The sequence below is a fragment of the Agelaius phoeniceus genome, chromosome W (genome assembly GCF_051311805.1).
Source record: "Agelaius phoeniceus isolate bAgePho1 chromosome W, bAgePho1.hap1, whole genome shotgun sequence".
NCBI classification, from domain to species: Eukaryota; Metazoa; Chordata; class Aves; order Passeriformes; family Icteridae; genus Agelaius; species Agelaius phoeniceus.
In genome coordinates, this window is record NC_135301.1 from 17,431,336 (window position 1) to 17,447,357 (window position 16,022).

The 16,022-nt window shown below is 47.2% G+C and overlaps 1 long non-coding RNA gene across 1 annotated transcript; it reads right to left on the reverse strand.

Moving 5' to 3' along the window:
• Positions 1-263: 263 nt before the first annotated feature.
• LOC129132425 (uncharacterized) lies at positions 264-14,986 on the reverse strand. Its single transcript, XR_008535798.2, has 3 exons — positions 14,653-14,986; positions 12,605-12,805; positions 264-489 (listed from the first exon to the last, which is right to left on the reverse strand). It is a non-coding gene; the product is annotated as an uncharacterized LOC129132425 (long non-coding RNA).
• Between the last annotated feature and the right edge of the window lie 1,036 nt (positions 14,987-16,022).

The window sequence follows — 16,022 nt, forward strand, 5'->3', positions numbered from 1 at the left end:
TTGCTGCATATAGAGATCATCTTCACACAGATATATTTGTGCCATACATCCCAGGACCCATGCCCAGAGACTGTGAGGGTTAGCCCCACTCATCATTCTTTGGTCGATAACTGGATCATGTGACAGGGATCCTAAATGCCTTGCTTCAGTATGTCCTGGTTTAGGGCAAATTTGGTAGAGAATCTCCAAAGGGGGGGGCCCCGCCAGTAAGCAAACCCACACGGCCCCTCCCCCCAACCGGTTTGGGAAGAATTCCTCGGAGAGAAGTGGAAAGAACCTGTTTATTTAATAGGCACAGCACCCCCCAGCACACAAAATGAACAATAACAGATGACACCACTCTGAAAAAAGATGACAAATTCAGAAAGTCTCTCTTGGGAGTGGTCGCTCTGTTATCAGTCCCTCCGGTGCTGGGGCAGCTGCTGCAGGCCACAAGGTGCAAACTCTCGGTGTTCCCAGGTCCCAGTCCAGAGCAGGTTCAAGTTCTTTCTAAAAAGAAAAGGAGAAACAGTCCAGGAAGAAATTTGGACTGTTTAGCTAAACTAGCTAATGAGCAGAAGCAAGAGCAAGCAGAAGTGAAGCAGAAGCAAGAGCGAGAGAGCAAAGTGAAAAGAAAAAGGAAAAAGCAAAAGCAGCACAAGCTGTGGCCCTGTCTCTGTGTCCCACCAGGCTGATAAGAAAACCAAAACAAAACTTTCACTCTTCAGAGCCAGTCTTAAAGGTACAGAACATATTATCCAGCATAAACAGAACACATGAATGGGGATACAAGCATCATAACGTCACCCTAGGACATTCCACCCCTTATCCCCATATTATCAACATACTACCACACATCATGCATTTATTCACACAAAATTTCCATCTGTTCCCCCAAAATTTAAAGCAATATGCATCATGACCTCATCACATCCCCACACTGGACCACTGAATCCAGGCCCTGTACTAGAGAGCTGCAGGATTCCCCCCTTTCACTTTACTAAATCAAAGCTCCATCTATCACTTGCTCAGGCCTTGGACACCTGCACATTTCCTTCTCCATCTTCCACTTGCCCAGACCTTCAACACTTACACATTTCCTTCTGTCTCATGTCTGTATAGTTTAATGTACAGACAATGGCAGTAACATCCAATGAACAGTGATATTTGCATATCATTCTCACCCCACAATCAGATCTCCCTGAGGTACACATTGTGTTGTTCCATCTCTTTGCATTATCCACCATCTGCAACCTGGTCCCTGAGCAATGACAACCCCACAAATGAGTTTGTCTGTACTCGAGGCAGAATTGATCCACACGGTCTTCCCTAACAAACGTCTGACATGTACCACTGGGACTTTATCTCCATCTATTATATTCAGGGACTCAGACTGGGCAGGACCTGCTCGGTTGGTGGAACCTCGGGTGTTAACTAACCAGGTGGCCTTTGCTAAATGCTGCTCCCAATTTTTGAAAGATCCCCCACTCAAAGCTTTCAACTGTGTTTTTAGTAGTCCATTGTACCTCTCTACTTTTCCTGCAGCTGGTCCATGGTAGGGGATATGGTACACCCACTCAATGCCATGTTCCCTAGCCCAGGTGTTGATAAGGCTGTTCTAGAAATGAGTCCCATTGTCTGACTCAATCCTCTCAGGGGTACCATGCCTCCAAAGGACCTGCTTTTCAAGGCCCAGGATGGTGTTCTGGGCAGCAGCATTAAAAGAGGGAAGGTTTCCAACCATCCAGTGGTGGCTTCCACCATGGTCAGCACGTAGCACTTGCCCTGGAGTGTCTGGGGCAGTGTGATGTAGTGAATCTGCCAGGCCTCCCCATACTTGTACTTGGACCACCACCCACCGTACCACAGGGGCTTCACTCGCTTGGCCTGCTTGATGGCAGCACATGTCTCACAGTCATGGATAACCTGTGAAATACTGTCCATGGTTAAATCCACCCCTCGGTCTCTTAACCACTTATAGGTGGCATCTCTGCCCTGATGGCCTGAGGCATCATGGGCCCATCGAGCTAGGAATAACTCTCCCTTGTGTTCCCCATCTAGGTCTATCTTTGACACCCCTATCTTTCCTGCCTGGTCTACCTGCTCATTGTTTTGGTGCTCCTCATTGGCTCTATTCCTGGGGACATGGGCATCTACATGGCAGACCTTCACAGGTAGCCTCCCTACCCTGGTAGCCATATCTTTCCACTCATCAGCAGCCCAAATTGGTTTTCCTCTACGCTGCCAGTAAGCCTCTTTCCACCTCTCCAGCCATCCCCAAAGAGCATTTGCTACCATCCATGAATCAGTGTAGAGGTAGAGCTTTGGCCACTTCTCTCTTTCTGCAATGTCCAGGGCCAGTCGAACGGCTTTGAGTTCTGCAAGTTGACTTGATCCACCTTCTCCTTCGGTAGCTTGTGCGACCTGTCCTGTGGGGCTCCATATGGCTGCTTTCCACTTCTGGTTCATCCCTACGATGTGACAGGAACCATCAGTGAAAAGAGCGTAGCATGTTTCCTCTGGTGGCAGTTGGTTACATGGAGGAGCCTCTTCAGCCCGTGTCATTGGTTCTTGTTCTTCATCTGTGACACCAAAATTCTCACCTTCAGGCCAATTTGTAATTACCTCCAAAATCCCAGGGTGATTCAGTTTACCTATACGGGCGCGCTGAGTGATAAGAGCAATCCACTTGCTCCATGTGGCACTGGTGGCATGGTGAGTGGAAGGAACCTTGCCTTTGAACATCCACCCCAGCACCGGTAGTCGGGGTGCCAGGAGGAGTTGCGCTTCTGTACCAATCACCTCTGAGGCGGCTTGGACTCCTTCATAGGCAGCCAAGATTTCCTTCTCTGTGGGAGTGTAGTTGGCTTCAGAGCCTCTGTAGCTTCGACTCCAAAATCCCAGTGGTCGACCCCGAGTCTCCCCAGGCACCCTCTGCCAAAGGCTCCAGGACAAGCCATGGTTCCTGGCTGCAGAGTAGAGCATGTTCTTCATATCTGGTCCCGTCCTGACCGGGCCAAGAGCTACTGCATGAGCAGAGCAATCTCCTGCTTAATTTGGGCAAAAGCTTGTTGCTGCTCAGGGCCCCAGTGGAAAGTGTTCTTCTTGCGGGTGACCAGGTAAAGAGGGCTCACGATTTGACTGTACTAAGGAATGTGCATCCTCCAAAAGCCTATGGCACCTAGGAAAGCTTGTGTCTCTTTCTTATTGGTGGGTGGAGACATTGCTGTGATCTTGTTGATGACGTCTGTAGGAATCTGACGCTGTCCATCTTGCCACTTCACTCCCAGGAACTGAATCTCACGAGCTGGTCCCTTTACTTTGCTCTTTTTAATGGCGAAACCAGCTCCCAGGAGGATTTGGATGATTTTCTTTCCTTTCTCAAACACTTCCGCAGCTGTGTTCCCCCACACAATGATGTCATCAATATATTGCAGATGTTCTGGAGCCTCACCCTTTTCTAGTGCAGTCTGGATCAGTCCATGGCAGATGGTAGGACTGTGCTTCCACCCCTGGGGCAGTTGGTTCCAGGTATACTGCACTCCCCTCCATGTGAAAGCAAACTGAGGCCTGCATTCTGCTGCCAGAGGAATGGAGAAAAATGCATTGGCAATGTCTATAGTGGCATACCACCTCGCTGCCTTGGACTCAAGCTCGTACTGGAGCTCTAATATGTCTGGCACGGCAGCACTCAGTGGTGGAGTCACTTAATTCAATGCATGGTAGTCCACAGTCAATCTCCATTCTCCCTCAGATTTTCGCACAGGCCAAATGGGGCTGTTGAAGGGTGAGTGGGTCTTGCTGACCACCCCTTGGCTCTCCAGCTCTCGGATCATCTTATGGATGGGGATCACAGCATCTCGAGTGGTTCTATACTGTCGTCGATGCACTATGGAAGTGGCAATTGGCACCCGTTGCTGTGCTCCCGTCAGGCGTCCTACTGCAGATGGATTCTCAGACAGCCCAGGCAAGGTGTTCAATTGCTGGATGCCCTCTGTCTCTACAGCAGCTATCCCAAATGCCCACTTGAGTCCTTTTGGGTCTTTGAAATACCCACTTCGAAGGTAGTCTATGCCCAAAATACATGGGGCCTCTGGGCCAGTCACAATAGGATGTTTCTTCCACTCATTCCCAGTCAGGCTCATATCAGCTTCCACCAAAGTGAAATCCTGGGATCCCCCTGTCACACCAGCAATAGAAACAGACTCTGTCCCCACATGTCTCAATAGAATTAATGTACATTGAGCACCAGTATCAACCAAAGCTTTATGCTCTTGTGGTTCCGATGTGCCAGGCCAACGAATCCACACAGACCAGAAAACACGATTTTCCCTAGCCTCTACCTGGCTAGAGTCAGGGCCCCTCTAAGCCTGGTTATCCTTCTTTCCCTGGGCATATGTCTTGGATGCTCCTTCAAGGAGATCAGACATGGCATCATCAGCATCATACCTGGCAGTTCGGCTACGGGCTACTGGAACTGCTTTCTTTCTGGTGGCTTCCTTCAATTCATGCACCCGTCATACAAGAACAGCAGTAGGTTTTCCATCCCACCTCCTCATGTTTTCTCCACAATCACGCAGGAAGAACCACAGCTCAGTTCGTGGGGTGTACCTTCTCTCGCCGTCTGGGAAATGTCTGCCTTGGATACCAGAACCTCTGATCTGTACTGCCAAGATTTGGAGAAGGTCTTTAATCTCCTCTCTGAGCTTCTTATGATTCTCCTCTATCTTATCCTCTAAGTTCTGCAGACGTGTTTCTACCGCTGCGATTCTGGCATGTGTTGGGCCATGCACAGCATCTGCATATGCTCGGAGCTTCCTCGCCATATCAAGCATGGTCTCATCCCTCTCAGCCCTCTTCATTATGGCTAAGGCAGAAGCATATTCATGTGGCCCAAGTCGCACAAGTTTTCACCACATCACAGACGTGCATGGCACCAAGTCTGGGTTCCTAGTTGTTACATCATCTGAGAAGATAATCTCTGCCACTGCCATTTCTCTCAAGCGTTGAATCCCTTGCTCTATGGTCTTCCACTGTGTTTGTTGCATATAAAGATCATCTGCACACAGGTATCTTTGTGCAACACTTTCCAAGACCCGTGCCCAGAGGCTCTGAGGGTTTGCCCCCCTCATAATTCCTTGGTCAATGACAGGATCATGTGACAGGGATCCCAAATGCCTCGCTTCAGTGCCATCCAGAATTGTAGCCTCGCCTGCAGCATCCCAGAGACGGACTAACCAACTAATTATGGATTCATCAGGTCGTCGGGTGTAATCCTTCCGTAGGCCACGAAGGTCCTTCAGGGAAAAGGACTCAATATTTGCATCTGATCTTGCACCCGCTGCTTTGACTCCTGATTTTATGTCAGGAGGCACTGAGGTTCCTTCTGCTGCATCATCATCATCATCATCATCCACTGGTCAATTGGTCTTGTCCGTGCATTTTCCACTTCTAGTACTGGTAGCAACAGCCATTGGTTTAGCTGCTGGCTTAGGCTCACTATCTGGTTTGGCTGCTGGTTTCGAGCCTGGGGTGTTGGCTGCAGCCTGAGTGACTGGGATAGCTGATTTATCTCCCTGCCCCCCTGCCTCTGTCTGCTGTCGTACAGTCTCCAACAGAGTGCGATAAGCATATGCCAGGGCCCAGCTCACTGCAATGACCTTTCTCTCCTTAGGCTCGTGCTGGTGCTTCTCTTTGAGATATTTCCCCACCTCAGCTGGGTTCTGAATTTGTTCATGTGGAAAGTCCCAGACTATAGGGTCAGAGAATTCCTTCAGGATTTGGCCCATATCCTCCCATTTCCCACACCACTCAGGATGTTCCACGCCTGAGTCTACTCCTGAGTCAGGGGTCTCATCAGCCCGTCTAGAAATCTCAGCCCTCATTCTAGAGAAGCAGCAGACTGTATAGAGGAAGGTTACCAGATTGAATACCAGAAAGATGGTTTCTTTAACATTCAGGGGAAATTGAACATTCTTCAATAGGGATGCAACCGATTCAGAGGAGAAGAAGGAAAGCAAAGGCTGAAAAGCCTCATTCCCGGCTGCTCCTCCTCTAACAAACTGGATGCATAACCATAGCCACAAACCATTCATACCTGGAGCAGACCCCAGCATGTTTATAAACTTCTTACAAATCATTGCCATCAAGCCCAGCAGGATAGCTATTCTGGTCACTGCCCCTCTGCTGTAAAAACTATGTATTAGGGACAATACTAGAACTATTTCTGGATAAGAAAATAAACCTAGGGACCACAGAGGTATTAAGATCTCAAAAAACCCTAGGGACCAGAAACACATGCAAGCCTTGACCCCAATAGACATTATGAATCCAAAAAACATGGCTATTAACTGCTTTAAACAAACAGAGAGTAATGGCAACCAAAATGCACTCAAAACAGGGTTTTTCCACTCTCTCTCTCTCGCCCTAGCGTTGCGCACCAAGATTTTGTCCTGGTTTAGGGCAAATTTGGAGGAGAATCTCCAAATTAGTGCCCCTCCAGTAAGCAAACCCACACGGCCGCTCCCCCCAACTGGTTCGGGAAGGATTCCTTGGAGAGAAGTGGAGAGAACCTGTTTATTTAACAAGCACAGCACCCATGTTTTTTGAATTCATTTAATGCTGCTGCCCAGAACACCATCCTGGGCCTTGAAAAGCAGGTCCTTTGGAGGCATGGTACCCCTGAGAGGATTGAGTCAGACAATGGGACTCATTTCTAGAACAGCCTTATCAACACCTGGGCTAGGGAACATGGCATTGAGTGGGTGTACCGTATCCCCTACCATGCACCAGCTGCAGGAAAAGTGGAGAGGTACAATGGACTACTGAAAACCCAGTTGAAAGCTTTGGGTGGGGGATCTTTCAAAAATTGGGAGCAGCATTTAGCAAAGGCCACCTGGTTAGTTAACACCCGAGGTTCCACCAACCGAGCAGGTCCTGCCCAGTCTGAGTCCCTGAATGTAATAGATGGAGATAAAGTCCCAGTGGTAGGTGTTAGAGGTTTGTTAGGGAAGACTGTGTGGGTCAATTCTGCCTTGAGTACAGACAAACCCCTTCGTGGGGTTGTCATTGCTCAGGGACCAGGTTGCAGATGGTGGATAATGCAAAGAGATGGAACAACACGATGTGTACCTCAGGGAGATCTGATTGTGGGGTGAGAATGAGATGCAATATCACTGTTCATTGGATGTTACTGCCATTGTCTGTACATTATGATGATATGGGGATAAGGGGTGGAATGTCCCAGGGTGACATTATGATGCTTGTATTCCCATTCATGTGTTCTGTTAATGTTGGATATTATGTTCTGTACCTTTAAGACTGGCTCTGAAGAGGGAAAGTTTTGTTTTGGTTTCTTATCAGCCTGGCGGGACACAGAGACTGCAGCTTTTGCTTTTTTGCTGCTTTTGCTTTTCGCTTTGCTCTCTCTCACTCTCGCTTGCTTTGGTTCTGCTTGCTTTTGCTCTTTAGCTAGTTTAGCTAAACTGTCCAAATTTCTTCTTGGACTGTTTCTCCTTTCCTTTTTCTTACCATTTCAAACCTGCTCTGGACTGGGACCTGGGAAACACCGAGAGTTTGCACCTTGTGGCCTGCAGCAGCTGCCCCAGCGCCGGAGGGACTGAGAACAGAGTGACCACCCCCCCAAGAGAGACTTTCTGAATTTGTCATCTATTTTCAGAGCAGTGTCATCCGGTATTGTTCATTTTGTGTGCTGGGGGGTGCTGTGCCTATTAAATAAACAGGTTCTTTCCACTTCTCTCCAAGGAATCCTTCCCGAACCAGTTGGGGGGAGGGGCCGTGTGGGTTTGCTTACTGGAGGGGCCCTAATTTGGAAATTCTGCTCCAAATTTGCCCTAAACCAGGACATAGGCAAAGCATTTACCAGCTCAAAAAAAAAAAAAACAATATTAAACAATAAAACATTTTGCTGATCCAAAAGAGATGACAAACTCAGAAAGTCCCTTTTGTGGGCTGTAGTTCAGCTCACTAAGTCTCTTATCAGTCCCTCTGGCAGTGGAAATGCCACGGCCCAGGCCAGGCCCTGGTGGGCTATAGGTGTGAGCTGCCAGTGCTCTTCTGGGTGTTCAGTCTAGAGCAGGTTTAAACAGTTCTAAGAGAAAAATAAAACCCACAGTCTAGGGAACTTCTCTGCCTCAGCTAGCTGAAAACTAACTAAAAGCAAAGGAGAGCTGTGTCCTGTCGTCCGTCTGTGCTGCAGACAACACAGTCCATGAGCCAGAATGTGGAGGAGTGAGTGCAATTTTTGAAAACTGTGCTTCTTCTCTCTCCCCCTTTGCTCTCAGAACTAGTCTTAAAGTTGCAAAACTTATTTCTGGGCTAAACAGATGAATGGGGATACAAGCATCATAAAGTCACCCTAGGACACCCTCTTTACTCTGCCTCACTCTTTTTAATTATCTCAACCTCCTCTGATGGAAAAGACAGTTTCTCTGGCAAGGATGGAGTTACTAGGAGCAAAGGGAGGATCTTAAGAGATTTCTGGCAATAATGAAGCTTTCCAAGCTTCTTCAGCAGCCAGTCAGTTACCTATTGCCTCTTTTGACCACCCTGCCTGGTGTCCCCTAACATGTATTATTGCTACCCCTTTTGGTAAATTCACCACTTCCAATAGGTGAGAAATTAGGCTCTCATTAGCTAACGATTTTCCTCTGCAGGTTAATAAACCTCTTTCTTCCCATAATTTCCCAAATGCATGTATCACTCCATATGCATATTCAGAATCAGTAAAAATATTCACTATCTTGTCCCAATATAATTCACAGGCCCTTACAAGTATATACAGCTCCACTGTCTGAGCTGACCATGTGGGTGGAAATCTACCTCCTTCCTTTAATTCCTTTCCATTAATGATAGTGTATCCTGTAAATCACTTCCCTTCTACCACCCTTGAAGACCCATCCATAAACACATTTTCTCCCTCAGGCCAGGAAGTGTCTCGTAAATCTTCCCTAGCCCGGGTCTGGAAATCTATCACTTGAATGCAGTCATGGGTTTCTTCCTGGCCCCCTCTTCATGGCCGTTCACAGAGGCTGGGTTAAACCCTTCCCCACTTTTCAATTCCAAGTCCTCCTGTTCCATTAAACAAGATTCATGCTGTAATAAGCGAGCACTGGTCATCTCCTTAGAGGCTCTTTGAGTTAACAAAGCTTTAACTTGATGGGAAACTTGAATAATCAGATATCCTCCTACTGTCAGTTTTTGGGACTCAGTTATCATCAAGGCTGTGGTTGCACAGTTCTGCAGACAGTGAGGCCAGCCTCTGGACGCTGGGTCTAAGAGCTTAGAAAAATAAGCAACAGGCTGCTGTGTTCCCCTCATGCTCTTGTACGAAAATTCCTTTAGCATGGCCTTGTTTAACATCCACATATAATTCAAATTCCTTTTCTGAGTCTGGAAGAGCTAAGACTGGGGCATTAACCAATTTGTCTTTTAATTTTCTAAAGCTTTTCTCTCCTTCTGGTGTCCATGCCACAACATTAGGACTCTCTTGGGTTAAAAAGTCCTATAAAGGTCTGGTTAAACAGAAAAATTCTCAATCCATGTTCTGCAGTACCCTACTAACTTTAAAAACTGCCATAACTTCTTTGTCTGGGGTAATGGTACTTGTAAAATCCCTTATATTCTGTCTGGCTCAATACACCGCAACCCTCCAGTCAAAATGTGTCCCAAATATTAAACCTTTTTCTCTACCAACTGCTCCTTCTTTTCAGACACTCTAAGTTGCTTTTTAGCAAGAAAATTAAGCAGCTTCACAGTAGCCTCTTCAACCACCTTTTCCTGTTCCCCTGATAAAAGCAAATAATCCACGTACTGCAACAACCTGTCTCCTGAGGGTGGAGTAAACTCTCTTAATATTTTTTGCAGGGCTTGCCCAAACAGAACCGGTGACTCTGTAAATCCCTGCGGGGAGACTGTCCATGTCAATTGTTGTTTTACCATCTTCTCTCCTTCCTCCTGCTCCCACTCAGAGGCAAAATACTGTTGACTGTCCTCAGTAATTGGATACCCCGAGAAAGCATCCTTCAAATCCAGTACTGAATAATACTGATGTGAAGAAGGGATCTGATTCAGGATGGTATAGGGATCCAGAACTATGCGATGCCTTGGTTTGACAATTTCATTTATTATTCTTAGATCCTGCACTATTCTGTAGGTTCCATCCTGTTTCTTAACCAGCAGGATAGGAGCGTTATAAGGAGACATCCATGACTCCAAAAGACCTGCCTTTAGCAGGGACTCAATGACAGGCTGTAACCCCTTCTTTCCTTCCCTTGAAATAGGATATTGCTTTTTAGACACCACTTGTCCTGGTTGCTTCAAAGTAATTTGGAGAGGCTCTATATCAAATCTTCCGTATTTCCCTGGGGCCACTCACATTTCTGGGTTTATTTCAGCATAAACCTTCTCAGACATTTTACATAACGTTACCAGTGTTAGGCTCTGTATCATTTTTCACAATACTAATTTGCATTCCCACTTTAGCCATCAAATCCCTTCCCAGTAAATTACAATCACAATTAGGAACAAACAGGAATTCATGCATTTCAAACCTGACTCCCACATCTATTAATAGGGGTTGAACAAAATGCATACATTCATCCTTCCCACTCACCCCTTGAATAATCATTTTGACAATTTTCCCCTCTTAGGGATAAAATTCAAGGTGGATTGAGAGGCCCCTGTGTCTACCAGGAAACACAGCTCCTCTCAATCTGGACCCACCTTAAAAGTTAGCAAGGGCTCCAGTGTGGTGGGTTCCTGGTATAATGGGAGCCCCTGACACCCCTAACAATCTGTCTCCATTATCCTCTGGACTTCCTCCTCCTGAGGATCCAATTGTTTCTGCAGGCATTCTTGCTTCCAGTGTCCCTCTGCCCTGCAGATAGTACACTGATTTCTCCCCAAATGATGCCTGAGTTGGCTCTCCCCTGCTGAGGAGGGAATGCTTCTGCCACTTCCTTGTGGCCAACCCTGTCCCTTCTATCCTGGGGGACCCCTTGGGTTCTGCGTCTTATGCCTCTGGGGCTGTAAAAACTCTGCTATATCACCTTTGCCTTTGCTTTTTCCTCATCCCTTCTTATATACACTTGTGTTCCAGATTGCGAGGCAAGATGTATTCCATTACCATCTGTATGGCAGTTGTCTTTTGTCAAGTGGGCAGTTTTCCTTATCTCTGAGTGATCACAATCACTCCTCCCTCTGGAGGAGACATCTGCTGATAACAGGCTATTGAATGTCACTGCATGATGGATAAGAACTATAGCATCCCATCGTGACATGCTCCACCCAGAAGGAGGAGCCAAGCATTGCTACCCAGATATAATCTGGAGATTATGGAATACCAGCACAGCTTCTCCACTGGATTTCCCAGAGGAACAGCAGCTGCCTCTTCTTCCACTGGATTGTCAGAGGAAGACTACACCCTTTTTCTACAGGATCCCTGCTCCAGCAGAACCACACCTGACACTCCAGGAGGACTGCAGCCACATTTCCAATTAGACTGCTACCAACACCCTGACCAACAGGGTGTCAGGTTGTGTTCTGACTCTGTCAGTATTGTTTTAGTTTACTGCATTATTTATTTTATCCTTTTATTTTCTTCCCTATTAAAGAACTGTTATTTCCTGCTCCCATAATTTTTGTTGCCTGAGAGCCCCTTAATTTAAAATTCATAGGAATTCGGAGGGGGAGGGTTCATTTTCTCCATTTCAGGGGAGGCTCCTGCCTTCCTTAGCAGGCACCTGTCTTTCCAAACCAAGACAACTTGCTGTATCTTTCTAACCAGTTCATCCAGGGACTTATTCTGTTCTTCCTCTAGTCCCCCCACTACTGCCTGTGGGTACTCATTTTCCCACAGCTCAAACCCACTCATTTTTCCAGTGAACCAAACAAAATCCTTAAAAGAAAATCCTTATCCTTCCACATATAATCTGCATTTCCCAGATAGGTCTTCCTCCTCCTCGTGCTCACTCTCTTGATCAAACACTGCATACCAGAGCCAGTCCCTGTCCTGTTGCAGTGTCCAAATGGCTCCTCTCCCCCAGTGCTCCTAGTGGGCACAGCTGGCAGCACCATGAGCAGCCAGGGTGTCCCGCAGCCTCATGGGGGCCGGCAGCCACTGCCACCCCTGCCCAGGGGTGGCGGGGTCAGGCACTGCCTGGTGCTGAGCCCCGGCTGCCCCACAGCCCCCACAGCCCCCACAGGCCCCCAACCCCTTCTCCCAGTCCCGCACTTCCACATCCGGTCTTGCTGCTCCGTGCCTCAACCATATCTCTCTACATTCCCCTTCAACTAATCTTTTCTCAACATATCAACACTATTTGTCCATCTCCTGTTGTCAAGACTCCTTCTCGACTCCCCTTATTGCTCCCCCCGGGCATGGTTTGTAAAGACCCTTTCTCAACTTTTCCTTATTGCCCCCTTTGGGCATCCATGTCTTTACTTCTGGAAGAATGTGTAAACCAACTCCACATTCTTCCAAGGGATTCTTCAGAGATATTTTGGGATCATCATCCCTTTTGCTGGGGCCCCTTCCCAGCTTTACATTTGCTAGCTCCACGGGTGCCCTCCCAGGTTGACTCCCCGAAGATCCCATTTTACTCACCGGTGAGATTATCAGTGGTCCTTCTCTGTGGACTCTTCACGGACCCCCCTGGTCTGACACTCATCTGTTTCCTGGACAGTTTTGGGAACCCAATCAATCGCCTGGTGCCCGTCACCATCAAGGGGAGCTGATCACTGAAACTGGGTGAGGCACACCTTCAGCTCCACTCGCTGCCTGCTGCCCCTGGATGATGGAAATATCCTGGACAAGATCCCGCAAATTGTCAGGAATATTAATCCACAAACACCAGAGGTTTATGTCCAAAAAGGGGACAGAGGAGCCCTGTAACTTTATTCAAATAAAGGGAGAGGTCAATGGCATTTCCCATGGGGACTCTCAAACTGTTAGAGGACGCAGCCTCCTTTTATCCTAATTTCTCGGCTGCATTTCCCTCTCTCCTTCCCCACTGGCTGAAGTACTTGAGAAGTACAGACTTTCCCAATCAACTAATACATCTCCTTTCTAATGTGTACTCCCCCCCTTTTTATTTTTCCTTGTGTCACTGTTCTTTTTCTCTAAATCTAGAGATTTAGCACAGTCTTGAGTGGGTAACAGTCTGTGTCAATTAGTGGAATTCCTATGGAATTTATGGTTCCCCCCATTGCCTCATTCACCTCTCTGTATCTAGCCTTATCTACCATCAGGCCCACAGTTTGTTTGTAAAAACACCTCCTCCTCATTCCTTTCACTTCCAACTGGAACTATTCTATTTATTTAATTTATATTACCAGAATTTGAAACTTATTTATGTTTTATTCAAGTTGCTAAAAGATAGGTTGGTTCCTGCTGGCATATTAAATTTAATCAGTTGTAACCATGTCAGAAAGGAAACACATTGGAAGGAGGCTTCTGTTTCTGTTGACTTTAAATAATTCCTGTGATAACTCTACAGTAGCTTGCTTAAAAAAGAGAAATTAGACAGGTAGCCAGATAGTTATCTCAAACAGATAATTGCTTATTTAAAGTTACATTAAAGCAAAAGTAGTATTTGCATTTAAAGATATTAAGATCAGATCCAAGACATCATTCCTCCTTCAAATTCAGATCAAGCAAACATCTAGCCACTTAATTTCTGAGGGTTCTTGATTCTACCATCAAATCAAAAGGGCTGAGGGGGTTTTTTCATCAGTTAAGGCTGTTTCTCTTTAGTTTGGAAGGATATCAAGAAAGCAAAATTTTCTGGGACCAGAGGAAACCTGGTTCTCACACAAAGCTACTCAATAGCATTCAAAGCTTCTGTAAGAGTTCAGCCATTTTATTTCTAACCAAACTAGGTGGCACCTCAAAGCATCCAAAAAGACTAGGAAGTTTATGTACAGCTGCGACCGGTACCTCCTGCTCCTGATCTTTGGTAATATGGTTAGCATAACTAATGCCATTTTATAAGGTAAATGGCCATTCTCTGTGACTGAGTTGGTCATGTATCGGTCCCTTTTTGCCTCCTCAAGGTCTTGAAGGTCCTTCACACTATGCAGACTTTTCCCCTTCCCTATTGGCCTCCAGATTTTTGGGCACCATGCTGACTTCTCCCCACCTTACTGGCTTTGAAGGTCTCAAGGTACATGGTCAAATCATCATTTTCACTTCTAGTAGGCATGATATAAATTATTGAGACCACACAGTCAGTAGATGCTAAGAACATTATTAGTGTATAATTGCTGAATCATTATCTGGAGACCCAAGATCCCTACTAAGGGCAAGTGATCAACGAAATTAACTTCTGCAAGAACAGAGGCTTCTTATCTGAAGGATCCATATCCAAGAGAAACATGAATTGTTGATGCCTAAAAAATTTGCAAAAGTTAATGATGGAAACATCTGGATTAACAGACAAATCACAAGGATGCTGACAGAAAATTATACTGCACTCCTACAAAATATATGCTTGTAACATTTGTTGCTATGCTGTACCACGTTTATGATTAGACAATTAGAAATCTGCATTAGTAGGTGGATTATTCATATCATACCCTTGTAGTATAAGGTATAAATCCCCTAAAAATACGTTGTTTGGCTGAGACATCTCATGCACTTGAATAAATACATACCTTTGTAATTCTATACTTTGCATCCTAGCCTCTCTCCTCAGTCGTCACAGGCCAAATTTGTAACACAGGATATCCATAGCTGATTTTTCTTTCTTATGATGGCTTACACATTTTCTTTCCTATGATGGTGAGAGGGCAGTGTGCAGCCACTGGCTCCCAAGGCCTGTTTAAGGAAGCGGTACCGCTGACATAAAGCCCTGTGGCCACTTTACGAGGCAGCACTAGATCCACCGTGGTGGGTGGGCGGATGGGAGGGGAAAGACGGACATTCACTGCCCCAGGGTCTAGTGGTCTGAGTTTGGAGAAGGGCTAACAGACAGCCAACTGGGGACAAGCCCACACCACTCTCCGCTACGACGCCACTCTCCTCGACGGAGCGCCGAGAGACGGCAGTGGAGGAAAAGGAGCGCCTGCGCGGTACGGAGTAGCGGTGGATTAGGCGGAGGATTGCTTCCTGCGCTCCTGTCGCAGTTCGGAATTTCCAGTGCGCCTGCGTGTTGGTGGAGGGAAAGAGGGCGGTGTCCGGTCCCGTGTTTTGAATGTCTCGATGCGGCTAGCTCACTATTTGGCAGGAAAGTGAGGAGGCCTCCATCCTGGTGGTAGAGTTCGTGTACGGAGAGGAGGATCCGAATGTAGCAGAGGCGAATTGGAGGCAGCAGTGGTGACTGCGGAGTGGGACAAACGAAACAAGGGGAGCAGTTCCCCATACTGCTGCCGCAGAGAATCTGGGTGGCCTAGTGAGACAGGAGGACTGCTGCGGCTGCAGTGCTAACACTTCTAGACTATCCTCCTGGCACTCCCAGGCGCCCATCCCCCCAGCAGGTGAGTAGTGAATGCGAGGGAAGGGGGAAGGGAAAGGAAAGCACAACCTAGGACCGGGTAGAACCGGAGGGAGTCGCTGTGGAACGAGCTCGGAGCCGCGGTTCGTAGCTTTCCCTCCCCTCCTCCTTCCCTGCGGCTGACGTTATTTTTATACTTGCGGTGTTCCGTCTCTTAACCGTTTCTTCTTCACTATCTGCCTCAGCAGCCCGCCTAAAAGCCGCGGGAGGCGGGCGAGAGTGGGGGTCTTCAGACTCTCTTCCCACGTATTGCCCCGACTCCTTGGCAACTACCACTCTTTTGGGCTTTGGGGGACTGCTGCTCTCATTTGGCATGGCCCCTCCCGGTATCTACCCCGCCCACATCGCGTCCGTTGCTGGAGAGAAGAGGTCACAGCTGCACATTCCCCCTTCCTCTCTGTGGATCTATTGTACTGTGGGCTGGGGCCCGCTAAGGGGCTCCCAGCAGATAAGCCTCTCTGTCGATAGTGCACGTTGAGGGAGACAGGTATGTCTCTGACCTGTCATCTATTGGCTCCCCTCGTGAAAAAA